At 39.2% G+C, this 20,276-nt stretch overlaps 1 protein-coding gene across 3 annotated transcripts in view; it reads right to left on the bottom strand.

Moving 5' to 3' along the window:
• Positions 1-20,276, bottom strand: part of C7H4orf19 (chromosome 7 C4orf19 homolog) — a 49,056-nt gene that overhangs the window by 10,600 nt on the left and 18,180 nt on the right. For 2 of the 3 annotated variants that reach the window (XM_063401753.1, XM_063401752.1), the window contains one exon: positions 17,014-17,100. The gene's annotated coding sequence lies outside the window, so the exon portion shown is untranslated. Of the gene's footprint in view, positions 1-14,344; positions 14,400-17,013; positions 17,101-20,276 lie in introns of all 3 variants that reach the window. The other variant, XM_063401751.1, reaches the window with a different exon arrangement.

Below are 20,276 nucleotides of genomic sequence, written 5' to 3'. Positions count from 1 at the left end.
TGGTTCCAAAAGATGAAATAATTTGGCAGACCAGGAAGCTAAGGTGCAGCAGAGAATGAAGCTAAAAGGGTCATGTTAATATTAACACCAAATAAGGAAAATTGAAAATTCCAGAATTTAGTGAAAGAGAGGAAAGAGAATTGAAAGAGATAGGGGGTGAACCAGATGAATCAAAGAAATGGAAACTTCTTGATAGAAGGCAATTACTTAATAAAGTACTTACTAGAAAAATATTAGAAGACATGCATCAGAAAACTCACTGAGGTACCCAAGCTTTGTGTGATTATTTCTTAAGAAACTATAGGTGCATTGGGATTTATGGGGTAGCAAAAAGAGTAACTGAAAGATGTATAACTTGTCAAAAGATAAAATAAAAAGATAATGAAGAGAACTACACTGGAAGGTAAGGAATTAGCCCTTAGACCATTTCAAAGTATCCAAGCAGATTTTACAGAACTTCCTCAAGTTCAACGATAGAAATATATATTAGTAATAACAGACCATTTAACTCATTGGGTGGAGGCAGTTCCCACTGCCAAGGCTACTGCTAATGTAGTAAGTAAAACCCTTTTGAAAAAAAAAAAAAAAAATTAGTCCAAGATATAGAATAGTTAATAAGAAAGACCTGGGCAGAGGAACACATTTTATGCCAAAAAGTGTTACAACAATTAATTCAAGCTTTGGGGACCCCAGGCCCAGCAGCTCTGGCTCTGTAAGAAAACCCTAGCAGAAGCTGTGAGGCAGCTGCACCAGGACCCCCCTGACCTTGGGCCCCTTTGGGCATTGAGGTCTAGGAAGAGAATGAATGTCTTTGTCCCCAGGAGGGAAATCCCAGAAGTCCCAAGGTGTCCTTAGGGAAGTGTTCCTGAGTTCTGCTTCTGTTTATTATTAATGCTAAGGTTAGTGTTGTTTGTTAACCTGTGTATACACACCAGAAAGCAACTATTATTATAGTCCCATATCTTCACCTGAGAGCTCCCTAATTTTCAAAATTACAATAATTCAGAGGGAGAGAGTTAGAATCCTTCATTCCAAGGGTGGCTCCAGCCTTCCCTGGCAGACACCTGTCTTTCAGACAAAGACAGGACCATTTTTTTGTTATCATTTAGAACTTAGTTATAATATAAAATTTAGGTGTAATACTTATAACCGCATTTTAACATTGTGCAGCTTGTATTCCAAGATTTTGTTAAAACCTATGATCAATTTAATATGCTGCCATTTCTGTCGGCTATATGATGCACACACAGATAGATTATGTTGTGCCAAAATACAATTCAAAGGAATTATAAATTGTACCATATCAAAATTGTTGTGATTAATATCTCTAACTCCAAAATGAGAAAGTCCTTTTGCTGACGACCGAGGCTGCGATCCGGACCAGGGAACGAGGGTGGATCCACGCCAGCAGAATCAAAGGACCTGTGGAAAAGCCTAAGGAGTGGACAATATCATCGGAACCGGGTGATACGAAATTAACCCTAAAACGGGAATGAGAGGTGATGAACTGGGGAGATCCGCATGATCCAGAAAACATACACAGGATCACACCAGACTGGGAAGCTAGACCGAGTTTGCACCATTGGTTTCAAATACCACCTGGGAAAACTTTGAGACACCTCCGGTACCCTCCCTGAGGAGGAATACTTCCACCACAGACAGGAGGATCAGGATTGTTTCGGACAGAAAACCCCTGTGTTTTTGCCTTAGCCTGTGATTTATATAAAGAGGAGGGGGAATGACAACCTCATACATTGCCAAGCCAAATACCCTGTTTGATTCACCCAAATACTGGACATGCTGGTTGGTGTAAATATAAGTGTTTGAGCTGTGAGAAAAATTGGTACTGTAGTTCACACAAACGACGCTCTCGTTGCATGAAGTGTAGAGTGTCACCTGAGCCCCCTATCCAAGAAGAATTTGAAACAACTAAAATAATAACTTTGATGTGTGGATGGGAATTATTAGTGCCTGTTGAACGAGAAGTGGCTGAGGAAAAGTGGGAGACCACGGTTAAAGAGTGTCAAGAACGATTTACCTGGAAATTAGCTACGAGAAAGTGACAATAGAGGAGAGGGCAAGACCAGATTGGCCTCTATAATCGCCACCGAGAAGATCACATACACCTGCTGTGGGCTGCAACCCCATAGGCATGGGAGGTGGGAGTATAAGCCATACTGGACCTCTCCTGGTTCTGTCACTCATTTTCTGGCTCTTCCCTTTTGGGATGCCGACCAGGCCATGCTACAGGTGTTACCAAAAACTGTATATGGAAAAGACACCGAGGCTCCTTCTTTGTTTCTCACACTCATATCAACAGTCACTGTTATAACCCTTCCAGATTAGGAAACTGCATGTACAATTGGAAAAGTATTGGATTACAGAGAATTTAAGGAGAAGTGAATATACAAAAGGGGAGAAATGGATGTGTTTCACCCACATTACTGAGAGTAAAGCAAAGGTTTTAGTAAAGGAGGAACTGATAAGCAAAAAGCTAGGCCTGCACCACCACCAAAGCCTGTACCAATCTCGCTGGATGGTTTGTATAAGAAATTGGAACAACAACTAGAGAAAGAAATAGATATTTCACGGATGGGTAAAAATCTGTTTGTGGAATTAAGAGAAAGAATAAGTAAGGAACTTAACGTAACCAATTGTTGGGTCTGTAGAAGGGCTTTGATGTCAGAAGAATGGCCATGGAAAGGCAGCAGCTTAAGCCCAATCGAGCTCCTTAAGTGGAACCAAACAAGTATAAGGGGAAAAAATCGGCCAGGGGGATGGATTTTAAGTTCAGTAGTCATAGGGGAGGAATGTCTTTGGCATGAAGGAAAAAAGTTCCTCCATGAAGTAAGAAAAACTCCCTGTAAAAGATACAAGGTTAGTAATGGAACCTCTGTATGGTAGATCCCAGAAGAACCTACCATGTACTGGACCCAGAAAAAAAAGAAAAAAATAGAAATTGTGAATATAATAATAAAATCAGACTTTTTCAATGTAATGATACAGGAAAAAATCCTTATGTTGGCATCCCAGAGGTTTCTAAATTTTAGGAGAATATAGATAAGCAAAAATTGGACTATAGGAAAGCTCCAGACGGTTTGTTCTGGATATGTGGGAAAAGAGCATATCCAAAACTTCCCTCTCAGTGGAAAGAGAGCTGTATTCTAAGAATCATACAGCCAAGAATTTTTCTTTTTTTGCCTAGACCTGAAGGGGATCAGTTTATGAATATTTCCCCCTTGTTTGATCCCTTGTTTTATCAGATTAATCACTAGTGTAGTTCAAGGTATGCAATTAGTGACCTTAGATCAAAAGATAGATACAACAAAAACGGTACAAAAGATTATGGTATTAAAGAAACAAAACAGAGTAGAAGACCCCCTCCAGGAAGCTAGACTGATTTATGAAGAAAATGAACATAGAAAGGATGCAAGAGAGCAGTAAATATCGCTCGAGCCAATTTTATTATAAAAAGAAAGAGGAGGGATTGTGAAAAAGGCATATTGTGTGTGTGGCTCTACGCAGATATTTACTATATGTAATATGCTAGGTAAAAAAAAGTTATGCAATATTAACATTTTAAATAATATAGTAAATGTAGTTTTTAACATTGAATCTAAGTAAGAATTGTGTGTAAGGTATTGTCCTTAGCTCAAGAGCCAAGAGAAGATAACCCAGAGGTTTCTACACAGAGAGAACAATTACAACAAGCCTGACTAAAACCCCTCTTGGATGTTTCAGAGGGAAAGATGCATATCTCCTTGAAACCACCCTGGCCAATCCAAACCATGCATATCTCCTTGAATCCACAAAGCTACCTAGTTAAGCCAGACTCCAGGACGCCAGCAGTTTTGCAAAAGGCTCGTGGCAAACAGGCTTTTCTTAGATAAAGTATGCATATTCATTAAAGTTAGTCCTCAAAAATAGAGAGGCTTCTCTCTAACGGGGCCCTTCTCCTTCTCAGCCTTTGTCTGGGAAGGAAGGGGGACGGTAGACCCGGGCTACCTACTTTGCTCTTATTTGCCTCATTATTTGTCCTGTCTCTGAAAACTTTTTAAACTTTTATTATTGTATTATATTTTGTGTAACCAATTTTTATTCTTTATTAAATTTTCATAAATTTCAAGAAGCGAGTTATTGGCATTTATCACATCCTTGGCTTTAACATTCATATTCTCAGAATTCCGATCAAACTGCCATTAATCCTTGATATTATTCTTTCTTGACCATGAAATTTCTGAAGGCCTGTAAAAGTCTGTCACTAGTTATTACTCATTATTTAATCCTGGACACTAATACAGGACCTGGCATTAAAGCTCTGCAAAAATGTTAAGTAGAGATTTTTTTAGAAGTTTTTTAGATGTGGACTGGACCACTTGGAGCATTTGGAGAAATGAGACAGAGCTGCAGAGATAAAAGGAATGAAGGAGACCAAGAATTTTTTTTTTTGTTCTCCCAAATTTTGAACTTGAAATTTCCAGCTTTTAGTAGCTCCTGAATCCCCTAAAGTGTGTCTCTGTGGATGAGCTTGTACCAGTTTCTACAGAATAATCAGATTCTTGCAGTGTGGCAGTGTAGAATAGCCTTGTGGTTTGCATATTCAGTATCAGCACGTGTCATTTAAATTTATGATCCTTTTTTTCAGTGAAAGAGATGAAAGAGGCCCAGCTTTGTGTGTTTACCCCAGCCATCCCAGCAGACCTTTAGCTGACTGTGTCAAAAGATAGTCCAGATATAATGTGCTTGCAATGTGTTAAATAAGTGTTCACAGAGAGACAAGGAAGAGCTGATGATATGAAAGACTGATTTTCTTCCTTTAAAAAGCAAAATGATACAGAAGAGTAACTTCTTTAAAAAAAGTTGGAAAAAAATTGGTAGTAATTAGTCTTAGTTTGAGGAGAGTAGGACACAAATTTCGTCAGTAAAACAAATGTTGAAAAAGGGGATGTGGTTAAAAACTTTTATGGTGGTGCCTGCTAAGAGAATGAGGCAGGACTTCCTTTTCAAGTGTGAGACCTTGGTGAAGATAACAAGAATAATGTCTGACTCCAAACCAACAACCTTGTGTTTCAAGCCACAGTGTGCTTTAAGAGAAGTCTGCTTTTCTTTATCAGATTTGAGAAACACAAGGTATCTGACTTTAAATTATGTAATAACATATCTCATATTGTCTATTTAAGCTGTGGCTGTGTTATGAGTAAATAAAAGGCAAACAAGACATAATGTCATGAAAAGGGAAGAAGAAATAGTTTTGAGTCATAAAATTGGTTTGGCACCTTTCTCAATATTCTTGGAAGTTTACATGGAAACAGAAAAAGGTCAGTGTTATTTTTGTTCATGGTGTATTTATTCTTCTGTCTTGAGTTTTATTTTTAAATTCCTTTTAGACACCTCCAGGAGCAGAGGCAGAAAGCTGAGGGAGACAGTATTAAAATAACTTGTCTAGTAGATCTCAAACAGATAAACTCTGACTTTGGATCATTATTTTTAATCCAGTCTTTTTTTTAGTTTGTTTGGAGTTTTCATCCCACACACCCTCATGCTTCTGTTGTTTGGTGTTTTACTCTCCTCCATCCTTCCCCACTCTAGATTACCTTAGGAAGTAAGGAGGTTTTTCCTGCATGGGTATTATCTGGGCTGATGAGCCTGAACGATGTATCTCCCAGGAGCCTGAGGCACCCCCTTCTGATGACTTTTTCCAGTAGAGGCATCTTTCAGACTCGATCCTGCAATTGTCTTCCCCATCAGTTTGCTGTGCTTTGCACTCCTCAGTGAAATCTGTCCATTCTGAGGATATTGCCCGGAGCCACCAGTCTCTTTGCAATGGGCAGGAATCCTTGTTCATCAAAATTATGTCTGTCTGCCTCACTAGTAACACAAACACAATTTACTTTGTTGGTAATTTTTGGTAACATATATGCCAAATTCTAACCAGCTAGGAGACATATGCACAGAGGCAAGTGTGGGAAGAGAACATGTTTGTGTAGAAATACATGCAGAGGAAATATAGAGAATGTAGGGTGGGAATAACCTTAGAGAGCTCTAGCACTTGACAAGCTTCTCCTAACAGGAGGTTCAATTTGATTTCGGAGCTCAGCAGGCATTCACACCTCTCAGAAGATTTCAGACACTGTCCTCAGCATGTGCTAGGTCTGGCAAAGGCTCAGATGTGCCTAGGCTGGAGGAAGGAAGTGCAGTGTCCATACTCATTGAAGGGCGGGTGGAGGAGATGACCTTTAAAGTCCCTTTGAACACAAACCACTCTATGAGTCTTTGCCTTACTGAGGCATGGAGGCAGAGGAATAATTGATCTAGATGACAGATAATATAAAAGAGGCACAGAAAAACTGTAGGAGGAGTGGTAGAGTTGAGAGGAACTATATTTAGAAATTTAGAAAGCTAGTAAACATACAGTAGAAAACATTACCAGCCTGTGCTTGAGGGGGAGAGAGAATAACAGGGAAAACCATGTAAAGGAAGAAAGATGAGGAACATAACTTAGCCACACACTGTGCAGGATAATCAACACTATTGAATGAATATAGTCTGTAAGAACTCTCTTACTTAAAATACAGAGAACACTTCAAATCCTGTGGGTATTTCCCTGACCTTAGTCACTGTTTTGAGACCAGAGGGCCTCAGAACAAGTGCAGGTTTAGGGAGCAGGAGAACTCAAAACATCCTGGGCCCAGAATTATCTGAACAACCTGATCTACTTGAAGATGTCCCTGCCCATTGCAGAGGGCATGGGCTAGGTGACCTCTTTTAACCCAAACTATTCTATTATTCTATCATGGTTTGTGGAGAGCACAGTCTGTGCTCAAATCTTCACTGAGGCCAATACTTAGAGCTGGACTGAAATCTAATTTCATTTTTCCTGACTGAATCTTAATCTGGAAATTTATTTTAAATGTGCTTCAGGGAATAACTCATTTGACATATATAACTTAAAATAAATGACCTAAACTGAGGAACTGTAATATGATCCCTTATAGAAAGCATGGGCTATTTTGGTTTGGCTGTTTTTTGCTAGCTGAATTGACTTCAGTCTTTTTGTTCACACTTCCTTAAAATGCAGCAGTGAGGTGTTATTCCTGTGCTTCAGCCATCTTTCAGTCCAGCCCTAGTGAGACACCTGGCTGTGCCATCCTGCTGACAGAGTATGACCTGCGGATTGACTTTGAGTCACCCTGCAGTCCTTCCTATCTGTGCTGCTATGCAAGAAAAGAAAACTGTAGAAGTGCTTTTTCTGCTGCAGCTTACTCTCCTGCTTTGAAGGAGGCAGGCTCTATATTTGGGAATAAGGAGTGTCAGTGTCTGTCAGAAAGAGCCTTATGCTATCTAACCAGCACAAGGTTATTGCCAAAATTATTGTTGATTGCCTTTTTTTTTTTTTAGTTTTAGTTTTATGGCACTGAGGAGCTGCACAGGTCTGTCAGCTACTTTTATTCTCCACTGAGAATATTATTTGCCCACTGAACAGCTTGTATGTCTTTCTAATACAGCTACCAGTGAAGACAGGAGAAGTTGACACATCGAGACTCCTCAAAAACTTGTGTAAGACTTCTTGAGGCACAGCCTAACTTCATTGGTGACTTTCAGCTGTCAGTTTTGGATGTTTGGGTCCTATTGCCACCCTCTACTTGCACATTTTCAAATTGAACCTCCTGTTTTTACAGATAAATATGATAATTGCTTGAATGCAAATAATCCATACACTGTCATCAGTTGTTAAGACTGATAAGGTATTTTTAAGGTGATTTTTTTTCCCTTTCTTCCTGGCCTGGGTGAATCAAACCCACAGATTGTACATTGTACAAGGTGGCCTGATACTTTGCATTTTCATGACTAAAGTGCCAACTTCTGGGTGATATTACACACAGATGCTGTGTACAGACAATGGCTATTTATTTCAGTGAGGGAAGAATTTGATGTGTTCTGTATGCTGTTCAAGATATAAAAGTTGATGTTGGTTTTGTGCATGGGATTTAGTGATATAATTTAGGCTTCTTCCCTGTAAAGCCATGAAACTGATTTAGACTTGTGGTTTTTTCAAGGGAGAAAAGTGGTTTTAGTCAGTCCAGTTATCAAAATCTGGCTCTCACTGATCAGAAGCATGTGTTGCTTGTTGTCTGGAAAATTAAAGAAATCTCACAGTTACAGCCTCATAAATTTGGATGCTTTGTATTCTGCCACAGAGTAGTTTTTTCATGACCGAAAATGTAGGTCTGATACCACAAAACGTTTTTGCTTCATCAAGGTAATCCATAGCAGAATAACTGAATCCTTAAATGACAAAGGTATGTGAGCAATCATAGCAAGGGGCAAAAGCAAACCAAGTGACACTTAAATGGAATTGTTTCTAATTAGCAGAATCCCACACTTTTCAGAAGATTAAAAATCAAAGTGATTTAAAGGTTCAGAAGGCTGGAGGACCTCTCCTCTGAAGACACGCTATGAAAGCTGGAGTTGTTCAGCCTGGAAAAGAGAAGGCTCTGGGGAGACCCTGTTGTGGCCTTCCAGTACTTAAAGGAGGCTTATAAAAATGAAGAATAGCAACTTTTGACATGCGTAGATAGTGATGGAACAAGGCAGAATGGTTTAACACTGAAAAAGGAGAAATTTAGATGAGATGTTGGGAAGAAATTCTTTACCCAGAGGGTAAAGGGAGGCACTGGAACAGGTTGCCCACAGAAGCTGTGGATGCCCCATTCCTCAAAGTGCTCAAGGCCAGCCAGGTCGGATGGAGTCCTGAGCAATCTGATCTAGTGGGTGGCATCCCTGCCCATGGCAGGGGAATTTGAACTACATAGTCCTTAAGTCCCTTCCAAAAGAAGCCTTTCTATGAGTCTATGAATATCAAATACTCAAATAACAAATACTAGACTTTTTTGTCTGGATTGTCCTGGGGTGACTTTATGGTGCTTGTATCCCCACTTGTCTGGTGTGTTTACGCTGGATATTAAGTTCTGCACCTTTAAGTCTGGTTCCAAGAGCGAAGGAGGAGAAAAGCGGCGCGCGGTTTGTTTGCAGAAATGCACTTGCTGCCCTGCATCCTTCACACGGACAGTGTTGTCTGCAGTGGACAGCAGGAGAGAACTCTCCTTTGTTTTAGTTAGTTTTTCGGCTAGCTGAGGCAGAGAAGCTCCCCGGGTCTGTGGCTTTCCTTTTTCTTGGAGCTGTTCGAGGCTGCTCTGGACTGAGGGCCCAGAAGAGCCCCGGGAGCTCCGGGCTGCGCCCCCCGGGGCCGGGCCGGGCCGCGGCAGCCAGCGCCGGAGGGGCTGAGGGAGCCGAGCTGCACCTCCTCACCAGGGGGACCTTCGGAGCTTGTCATCTCTTCAGAACGGCAAAAGGGTTTGTTGTTCAATATTGTTCATCTGTGTGCTGGTGAATGCTTTGCCTGTTAAACAGGTTTTTTCCACTTTTCTCCAAGGAAATCTTTCCCCGAATTTGGGGGAGGGGCCGCTTGAATTTGCTTTCTGGAGGGACCCCAGTCGGAGGTTTCTTCCCAAATTTGGCCTAAGCCAGGACACGGATGAACCATCAATATGGCATGGCTAATCACCAAACTATGGCCTACTCACCGAATAACCAGTGGGAATGTGCTACCACGATTTTAACCTTTATTTGTGCTGTGTCATCTGGAAAGGTATACACGTATTAAGTGTTTATCCAGGAAATTTGCAATAGTAATAGTTGACAAAAATGTGCAGTTACTATGATCCTTGTTCCAGGATCACAACAGTAGCAGTCAACCCTAACTACCATGTACGTGAAATAGTACCATAATATAACAAATTTTTTATTATATCTTTGGATTGTTCATAACAGCATCCAAACTACAATAAAATCTCCTAGCTGAGAGGTGTGTCTACTGTGCAGGGGTCAATTATGCCCCCTAATTGTGGGTGCAGGCTGTGACATAGATGAAGAGCATCCTGCTAGCGTGGTGTCTGGCTAGGAGCTGATGAGAAGCTACTTTGGCAGCCGGGATGGTCAGAGTAATGGAAATATCTGCCTACATTTGTTTTCTCAAAATGCAGAGAAAAGATCAGATTTAGTGTGTTCTGCCTATATTGGAAAAATATGTTCTAATCATCTTACATATGTATAATTGTACTGCCAAGAAACTATACCAGTATAATTGGCAATGGCAGTACCTGCTAATTGTTATGTGCCAGTGTAAATACTTCAGCTGGAATGGGGAGAACCTGGATTGATGCAAATGCAACATGAGGAACTGCTCCACTTCTTTACATCTGCTCTCTTCCCATACCCCCGGGCATCTAGCTGTGTTTTTTATCAGATCCTGAGGCGTTTTCTGCTCCCACATTGCCCCTTCGCATTATTGCTTTTTCATGCAGCTGTTTTGCACCAAACTAAGAAGCAGCAGTGGGCAGTCTCAAGGCAGGGAAGTTTGGGTGTTACCCGTACTGCCTGAGCACACCTGCTCTTGTTTGTGGGTGTGTTGGCAGAAGGGAAAGGTAATGAAAAGTAGATGCTATCAGTTTTACAAAAGGTGTTCTATTTTGATTTGTAACTGTTGCTCATTGCCTAAGCTGATAATAATATGCATAGCTATGTTAAGTCCTGCTAGGCTCCTCCTCAAGATGTCCTTCATTTCAAACCAGTAATGTCAGCCAGATCTTCCACTTACTCCTGGTGGCTTCCTGACCGTATTAGTCAGCATATGAAGTACCATGTTTTATTCTCATCATAGATTTCTATTTCCACCTTGACAGTTTCGGGGTTTGTTAGTGTTATTGTTGTTGTTGCTCTTGTTTTGTTTTCGGTTAGTTAGTTTTTTCTTTGTTTTGTTTTTAAGAAGTCGTTCTTGTACTATTTCATTCACTGCTGTCCCTGGTAGCTCTTGACTGTTTCATAAACAGTTGAGAGAGTAAGGCCAGCTCACATGCAAGGTGGACCTTTTTGTGAGGCATTATTGCTGCAGCAGAGTGCCCTAGAGGGCACAAGGGCTACAACTTGGAGGTGATCTGAACATATGATTTTTTTCCTGTTATGCTCTTTGCAATTTATTTTAAATATTTATAAGATACTTTAAAGTAAATACATTCTCTCTGACTAGTTCCTCATCATTCACAGCACTAGGTCACAGAACATTTCCCTACTCACATTATTTACCATACAAAATGACTGTTTTATTTTTAAAGAGTAAAAGGAAGAGTGGGGAAAAGGGTAAAACTCTCACAATCATTAGCCAGTTTGCATAAAGGAAAACCAAATATAGCTGGTAGCATAAACTCATTCATTTCCTCTTCAGCTAAGTTTGTTTTCTACATTTGGTTTTACCAAAATTATATAATGTAGTATTTAAATTATTGAAGTTTACATTTCCTGTCTTTTAAAATTATCAATCCCATAAAATATCATAGCTTGTTTGATAGTGGGGCTGAGTCCTGTTTAGTCCCATATTGTATTAAGGCAAACAGAAATGTCCTCCTTCCCAAGGGATTCATGGTCTAAATGTGTGACAAGGCAAAAACGGGGGAAGCTGATGGTCATGTACATGTGAAGGAAACAATCAGCAGAGAAACTGTATTTGAGTCAGTAATTGTGTTAGGCTGGACCTAAGTGGGGATCTGTTTGGCAACACAAGCAAATTAGTTATAGCCAATTTTTATGTAACAGAGAGACTGGGTCTGGAATGTCATTTCTCTTGAGAGGTTAAAGTGTGTCTGTGTGATCTTGTGCAACTGTACACCATGGAGGATGGATTCTTGAGTTCCAGCCCTTCACCTGAAAATCCGTGGTTGTATCCAATGTCTTTTTTTAAAACATCTAACGTGGAAAGAGCTCTAGAATCTGATCTTGATCATGGTGTTGCTGTGGGGCTTCAATTCACAAAGTTCCCTTGCTTATACTTTGCTCCTTTCCCAGTGGCAGGCTTGAGCAGCCTGCCTCACAGCGTGCCATCAAAGATGTGATTTTGATAGCTGTGAGATATGTCCTAGAGACTGAGGGTCAAACTGAGCTGGGGATCCTAATTCATGATGGAATTCTCTAACTCTTTAAATACTGTGTAAAACAATCACTGCCTCCTCTGTGGTTTTGACTGGGGGTTGATATTGGTGCTGTCTTCTGGCCTAGAAGTCACTTTCTTAGCTTTCCATTTACAGAATCAACTGACTTAAACCTGCTTAAATACAAAAGTACTTGCCAGATGTGGATTGTTTCCCAACTGCATATATATATATATATATATATATATATATATAAAGGCTAATATTTTTAGCCTCCTGGAATAATTCCATTTTTATTGTATCAGTTTTATGGATGCTGTTATCAATGAAAAATCCTACTTGGGACATTGGAAAAATTGAAAATGTCAGGCAGTGAGCATGAAAGCTACAGCAAACTGCTATAGGATTTAGTCTCTGAGAAAAACTTGACAAGCCAGAGTGCTTCCTAAGTATATTCTGAGGTCATCTGTTCTGTTCAGCCTGGAGGAGACTGAGGGGAGACCTTACTGCAGTCTACAACTTCCTCATGAGGGGAAGAAGAGGAGACACTGGTTTTTTTTCTGTGGTGACCAGTTACAGAACCCATGCAAATGATCTGAAGTTGTTTCAGGGGAGGTTTAGGTTGGATGTCAGGAAAAGGTTCTTCACTCAGAGGGTAGTTGGGCACTGGAACAGCTCCCCAGGGAAGTGGTCACAGCACCAAGCCTGACAGAGTTCCAGAAGCATTTGGACAAAGCTCTCAGGCAAATGGTGTGACTCTTGGGGATGGTGCTGTGCAGGGTCAGGAGTTGGACTCGATGGTCCTTGTGGGGCCCTTCCTACTCAGCTTATTCTGTGATTCTGTGGTTGTGCCATGTACATTAGCAGACAGTACCACTCTCTTGCAGCATAGTAGCACTCTGTATACTATGAAAACAAGGCCTTTGTTGGCCCATCTGCTAGAAGCTGTTTGCTCTTGTATTTGCCTGTGAGTTCTGTGCAAAAATAATTTATTAGCCTGCAGAAATTCGGGGCCAAAGATAACAGAACCTTTCAAATATGCTGTTGAAAGGCTTTGAATCTTTAGGTGACCTTGGTGAACAGGAAAGGGAGAGAGGTGGAGATCTCCTGTGTTTCAGATATTGTGAAATTCTTGTAAGTTAAAATAAGAAAATAAAACTTAGGGAATCAGCAATGAAGTCTAAGCAGCTTAACTCTGTAATTCTGTCATTCCAGCTTATCGAAAACTCTTGGTTGCACATCAGTTCTGTGGAAAGGCTCAGTGCTTCTTTGATTGTTTGTTTTTTCCCTGTTGAGTCTTTGGAAGTGGGTATGAAGAGGCACTGCTGGAGTTTAGCAGGCCTTTATCCTTTAAGTATGCCATACATTTTTACTTCAGGGAGCAATATTCTGAAAATAGACTTGGATGTCCATGGAGATTGCTTCAACTACAGGATTGGAGTGTTTTGTGTATATGCTTTTGGGCAGGATTTAGGCCAGGCAGGATATGTGATCTCAGCTCTGGTATTCAACTGTGGCTTAGTGTGCCCAAAAATCATCTTGTCCTGAATATTTCAGATGCTTCTGATTTGTTTGTATTATATGAAATATTGCTAGTGGCAGTTATTGTGGTGGTATTGTAGTGCTCAGAACATCAGCATCTCTTAATACCAAGAAAATTGGATAAAGCCATAAGCAGTTAGAATGAGTCAATGATTCTCTTTTGTAAAAAAAAAAGTAAAAAAAACCTAACCCAGCAAAACCTTGCCCTCCACAACAAAGAAACCAGCACCAGAAAAAAACCCAAACAAAACAAACTCCCCCCCAGTCCAACACAGTGACCAAGGAAATTTCTTAAAATTGTCAGGATGTTGTGCTTTAGTGTTTGACCATTTAATGGTATAACCTGCAGCTTTTTATAGGGAAACTGTTAGAAGTCAGTGTGCTCTCCCTCTCAAATTAATCCTTATGTTTTCCAATTAGTTCTCTTTTCCCAAATCCCCTTATTTCCCCTGCTTGCCTTCCATTGTTCTTGTTCTTTGATTTGCCTGCATTTTCACATTTTCTTGTGCCATTTTTCACCTGTGTTAACTGTCTTAGATTGATTCAGTTTTGTATTCCTGTATTTCTTCTGTACCGTGTCTTTTTCTAAACTTCAGAGCTGAGATTGGAAAGCTTTTATTTGCTACATCAGGGAATTTATGGGCTGGAAAGAAGCACAGTTCTGTTCTGTCACTAGTGCTTATCACAGCTGAGCATTGTCATTAGAAAATATTGTGGAGTACTGTAGAGAGAGGTGGTTTATGGTGTGGAATGCTGAAGTTACAATAGTGAATGGCCAGTAACTTTCAAACTTACACAAGGAGAAAAAAAAATAATCCTACCTTTCCGATTATACTCCATCAACTGCTTGAAAGATTTGTTTTAAATATCTTGGTCCTGCAATAATAAAACACTTTGCAAGTGGTCTCTTCACGCGTACAGATAAATAAGAAGGATACTGTGAGACATTAATTGTCTACAGCAAACAGTGTGGAAATAGAACAACCTCCTCTTGGTACCATTGTGAGTTGTAAATTTAGACAGTGATCAAAGAAATCACTTGAGCAGTATGCTCATCCCCTTGAGCTGAACTGGAATGCTAACCTGCTTAAAGTGAGCATAAGCTTTGCTACAGTGGATTAGGACTCATGTGAAGTGTTTAAACAACAACAGTAAAATTAGAAAACTTTCAAATATGCAGTATTATGGGACTTTTCTTCTTGTGTGTTTTCTTTTTTCTTTTTCTTTCTGGGACCCAGGATATTTATAGTATTATTTAAAACTTCATGTGTGCTTGTCAGAACTTCAGCAACTTTGAAACTTAAGAAATGCCTGTGGCATTGTAATAATATTCTAGATATTGGTAAAGTTGTTGTTCTTTCAGACGTGCTTCAGCTAAATGGAAAGCTCAGCAAAATGTTTTGTATTAAGAATTTCTAAAGAGACAAATAAATTAATAAGATAATTGTAGAATTAGAGTATAACAATACTGCAATGCAAATGTTCTTCCTCCTTTAAAAATACAGATATTTTCAATGTTACTTGAAATGTGGGCCCATGCGGATTTGTGTGTGCATGCAAACCTATAATGACCATTAATCACTAAGTTGAGATGATTTCTGTGAAATGGGCAACATATTTTGCTGTGGGTTTTAGAAATTGAGCCATGTGCTTTCTTTCATTCTCAGCATCTCTCTGTGTGAGTGATAACTTGAAAAATCTCAGTGTAGCTTACATTATAAACCACAAATCCACACAGAGTTCTGCTTGCACCATTCTTGAAACCTGCAAGGCTTTTCTTGTAAGAGAGTGAAGTTTTTATTGTCCTTGAGATCCCTTTCAGCAGAACACTCCTAGGATCTAAGCCAGGGTAGTTCATTCCTGAATTCAGCATCCATAGGTAATGGGGCTGGGGAGGGAATGTGCAAGGCAACAAGGACAGTACAAGCAACATGGTCATGGCTGCTGCTGCTCTTTTTGCTATGCTCTCATAGCATACATATTCTTTGCAGTTATAATTTTCAGAATTTATGGGTAAGCTCTGACAAGTTCTTATAAAATTTCACTATCCAGCTTCCAGGTTTGAAAGTATCCCTGGCCTTGTGCTGTTTGCCTACAAATTCAAGAGGACAGCACTGCATAGTGTCTGACCCATGGGTGACATTTAGAAGACTTTCTATTAAAAGCCTGAAATATGATTGAAAACTAAATGCAAATTTAAGTGGCTTGGATATCTGATGTGACTCATTGCTAAGGAGAACCTGGGATTCATTAAGCCTTAATTCACTGTGTTGCTTTGTTACCCTTAGAGCAAATCACTTAAGTAGTCCTGTATGTCACCATTTCATATCCTTCTCAGAGCTTAATGTTTGTGCTGCACTTTGAAGATTTATAGCCCTATTCAATCTTACTATACTGTTGCAAAGGGCTGAATGTTTTTGTGCATCTGTTAAAGATGTGATCAGTACTTTATGTGAAGTGAATAATTAAATTTATGAAGAATGAGTCATGGTGTGTTCCTGGTTTTATGCAACCTTTTACTGGGGTAATTTTATGTCCTTTTTGCATTCTATTTTTTTAAATATAGCTATCATTATTAATTAGTTAGAAGATTCCTCCTTTTAATTTTTGTTCAGATCTCTAATAATCTTACTTGCAGTATAATTCTGTCTTGTTGTCCTTATTTGTTTTGTGTAAGCCATGGTCTAAACGTTTATGCATACAGTGAAAATAAAATGAAAAATAAAAACCATGGTCCAGTTATGAAAGGATGCAGATTTCATTTAACAAATTCAAAAGAGCTTCTTTAACTAAACTTTCAAATGCATTCTTAACTGGTCTAAATTTCTTTTGTCTGTTTAACAAATTCTGAAATAGTAAGGTAGCTATAGGATTTTTCCTTTAATTTATTATTGAGTTTTGTTTGTTTATTTTTAATCCTCTAGGAAATTCCTGTAATTCTGTAGAAATGTAAAATGAAGATGCGAGGAGGGAGAGCTGCTGGGAGTCACAGCTGTTGGTAAGTTGTCAGCATACTCCTTATATCATATCCAGTGATAACTGGTTTGGTTGTCAACTTCTGTCTGATGGCTTTTGACCCTAAGGTAGACAAACTGTTCTATATTTATTCTTAAACTTGAGTTAAAACTATCCTTTTTTTTATTGTATTTGGAGCTTTTTTCTTTTCTGCTTGCTGGTGATAGTTTGGAGCATGGCTGTTAGTCCTATAAATTGCATTCAGACATCTTAATTAAATATTCTTTTAAACATCATCTTTGCATAGCAACATCCTTTCTAAGATATTCTGGGAAACTTAATACTTGTCTAGGGTGTAAAACAGTGTTCCTAAATCAAGCTATGTGGCCATATCCTGCTTGCTTCTTGCTTATGTTGTTTAATAGTTTTTATATTACTCTCTCTGAGACAGAAACATGAAGCTTTATACACCTAGTCACTCCAGCTTATTGCACAACAGTTACCAGTGAGACTCAGTCTCTGGAATATGGCTTACCATGCTGGTGCAGATTGTTAAAGAGAGTAGTGTCTACATGGTTGTCATGGATCCAAGCAGCAAGTGGCTTTCACATTCCAAAATAACCTGGAATTTAAACAAAATCTTTAGGCTCTCAGAAGCTCGTATTAACATTTTCCATTTCATTTAGTTGCTGAAAACATTATATCTCAAAGTCATGAAACCAAAATGAAAATGAAATTATCTAAACCTGTGTTGGCATAGACCATAGTAATGTTTCAGATCCTGGGTGTGTTTCCTGCTGAGCAAAATTAACCTTTTTTCTGCTTCAAAGTCTGTTGTCCAATAGCTTTTTGGGGGGGTCCTTTTGATGAGTTCAATTCTTCATTGCAATTTAATTTTCAGTGGAACAAACCTCTGATTTCCATGCATTCTTTGTGATTGTGCCCATGTGTTTCACTATTATTTTTTACATATGCTTGTATTAATGGGCTCTCACAGCATTTTGATGGTAAAACTCTGATTAACCTTGCTGGGAGTGTATTCAAAGCCTTTAAGGTTCTGTTCTAAGTTGAAGAAAAGGAGCAGTTTTTTGAAATCAAAGCTGAATTTGAAATTCCTGAATTGTTTCTATGAATGCTTGGAGTGAAGAAATAATCTTCCAACTGTCAAATCTTCCAACTCTCTTAGACTCTACAGGGATGAGAAGAAGGAAATGTAGGTAACTATACTTGTCTTGGGTCTTGGTTCACTGAAGGAATTGAGGAGGGAGATAAATGAATAGTCAGTTTTCTTTACAAAAAGTACATAGGAATAATAATCATGTTGAGGTTATTCTAGCAACCTTTCTTGAATTTAATTTGTTTATATATATCAATATGTCAGCTCTTGAATTCTGTCATCACATTGTTCCTTGTAAATAGCAAACTTGTCACCAAAACATGAAGAATGTAAGCAGGTAAGATGCGATGCACCAATTAACATTTAATGAGGATTGTTTAACAGTTCTTTGAAATCTGACCAATCTCCGATTCGTGAAGCACCTCATCAGTAACTGAAAAGGCTCAGGTTATTTCCTGAGTGGTAAAAACAAGCTAAAAAAGGAGAGATCTTGATTCACAGATGAAAATAGGCTTTTTGAAAGAGATGTGTGGTCTTGCCAGTTGTACAAGAGTTTTCTGGAGAAAACTATCTTTCTATTAGCCGGGGCACCTTGTGATAGTGTTGTCTGTTTAGCTGATTCTGCTACCCATTATCATGCCTAGACAGAGGTTCTTAGTCACAGTCACCTGTTAGTGACGCCCCTTCGGGTCACTGGGAGAAAGAGTTTTATATTCTGTTTGCTCCACCACTTTTATAGACCATGCTGGATACTTTTTATTCCTTCCTGGTAACTGGTGATCATGAGCTGTTTTAGATGGCAGTATCTTTGTTCCTGGCAGGCTTTCTGCTGTCTGGACTATGAATCACAACAAAATAAATTTGCCTTCTGTTTTACAAAGTGTTGTACAGAATCATAAGATGATTGATTGGAAGGGAGATCCTTCTGGCCCAGCCTTTCACTCGGTCAGTATAGGTCTACAGCATGGTATGAAACATACAACACCCAGATTTAGCTCCTTAACAAATGGAAAGCTTTGGTCTTTTTGGCTGCAGAAGCAGCATATGGCTCTGCTGGGCAGGTAATGCAATGTCAGTATAATCTGTCTATGTTTATATAGTTCTTTATTAGTAAAAATCTCGCAGGAGCTGAGGGTGAAAGTTCAGTACCCCAAATTTTCCACTTCTGTAACAATTTTCTGTTCCTAGCTTGTGTGTTAAATGCCTTCTGATCGTTTACCTCCAGCTTTCAGCCCGAAATGCTAACAATCTGCCTCCTGTTTAAAGAACCTAGAAGAAGAAATAAACACACTGGTGTATTGCTGTATATTTATATTTGCATATATCATTATCCATGTGCAATATAGACACATTGATATTCCTTCTAGAAGGAAGTGTTTGTGGCAATTTCCCCAGGTCTGTTATTAGAGAAATTTTTTCTTACTGTAGATTACATTGTTCTACAGGTGCCACTTTCTCATTTTAGAGTTTTTGTTGTTAGGACAAGTAAAATAATTACTGGGTAAGAAATGCTTTATGGTTGGGACCTCTTACAGCTTTATCCTACGAGTTGCCTGGGCAGGCACAAAGATGTTGAGGCTCACAATTTCTGTAGACACTATTCAGCCAGCACTGAGAAACCATGACAGATCATTCTCTTCATGGAACAGGTTATTTTTCTTCCTTTGTAGAAACTGAGGTTGTGCAGCCTTTTGTATGTTTAGAAAATGAGAAATCAACCTATCCAGATGCTTCAAAATTAATTAATGAGAGGGACTGAGCAAAACCGGTTCCTGCAGCTGTCAGTGCCCATAAATCATCTCTGTTTTTACTTTTGAAGCAGGACAAGAGCATGAATTTAATTAATGGGTTTGACTTGCTCTGGAAACACACAGTAGAGAAATCACCCTGCCCACACTTTTCACAGATGCTGTAAACATACAAATGTTATTGTATTTACTCCTGAATGCTTTCCCCCGTCATTGTGCTAGATACAGTTGAATGCTTCAGGCAGGTGGCAAAGCAATGACTGCAACAAATCCTTGTTCTTTGGACACCCAGATCAGAGGAGCAGCAGGTTAGCTTCTGGTTTTGTGGTTCCAGCCAACTTCTGCTTAACAAAGGCATTACTAACGACTGCTACAGAAAACTCCAGGGGTAAACAAAAGGAGTGGGTTTGTCTGTTTTCCATGATTGGGAATTTAGTTATAATACGAAAAAAATACCAAGTACATTTTTTTCTGCCACTCTGGTTAAAAAAAAAGGGAAAATCTATTTTTTTTTTTTTAAATGTCTCTGTAATGGATCACCAGGAATGTGTCTGCACTGTCTGATTTTTATTGTATTTTTAGTTCTACCTTATTAAGTGCAAAGAGACACAGAAACTGTCAGGCTAGATCAGACCCCAGTTCGGTGCTGTAGTCAGCACCAGGTACCTCAGAAGGAATTGTGCAAACACCCTTGATATTGTCGGGAGCTGGAATTACACAACATTTACATCACATCAGTCATGGCTTTAAGTCTCTTCTGTCTGAAGACTTACATTCTCCTAGAACATTTAACTCGTTAAAAGTTAAATTTGATTTTGTCATGTTCACAGTTGTGATGCTGGATAATGTTTATATTTTTTCTATGGAAACTCATTATACTCTTTTCTTTGGTAACAAATTTATAGATGGCAATTGCCCAGACTTGTTATGCTG

The sequence above is a fragment of the Prinia subflava genome, chromosome 7, assembly GCF_021018805.1.
Source record: "Prinia subflava isolate CZ2003 ecotype Zambia chromosome 7, Cam_Psub_1.2, whole genome shotgun sequence".
Taxonomy (NCBI): Eukaryota; Metazoa; Chordata; class Aves; order Passeriformes; family Cisticolidae; genus Prinia; species Prinia subflava.
This window is presented reverse-complemented; position numbering and strand designations above follow the sequence as displayed.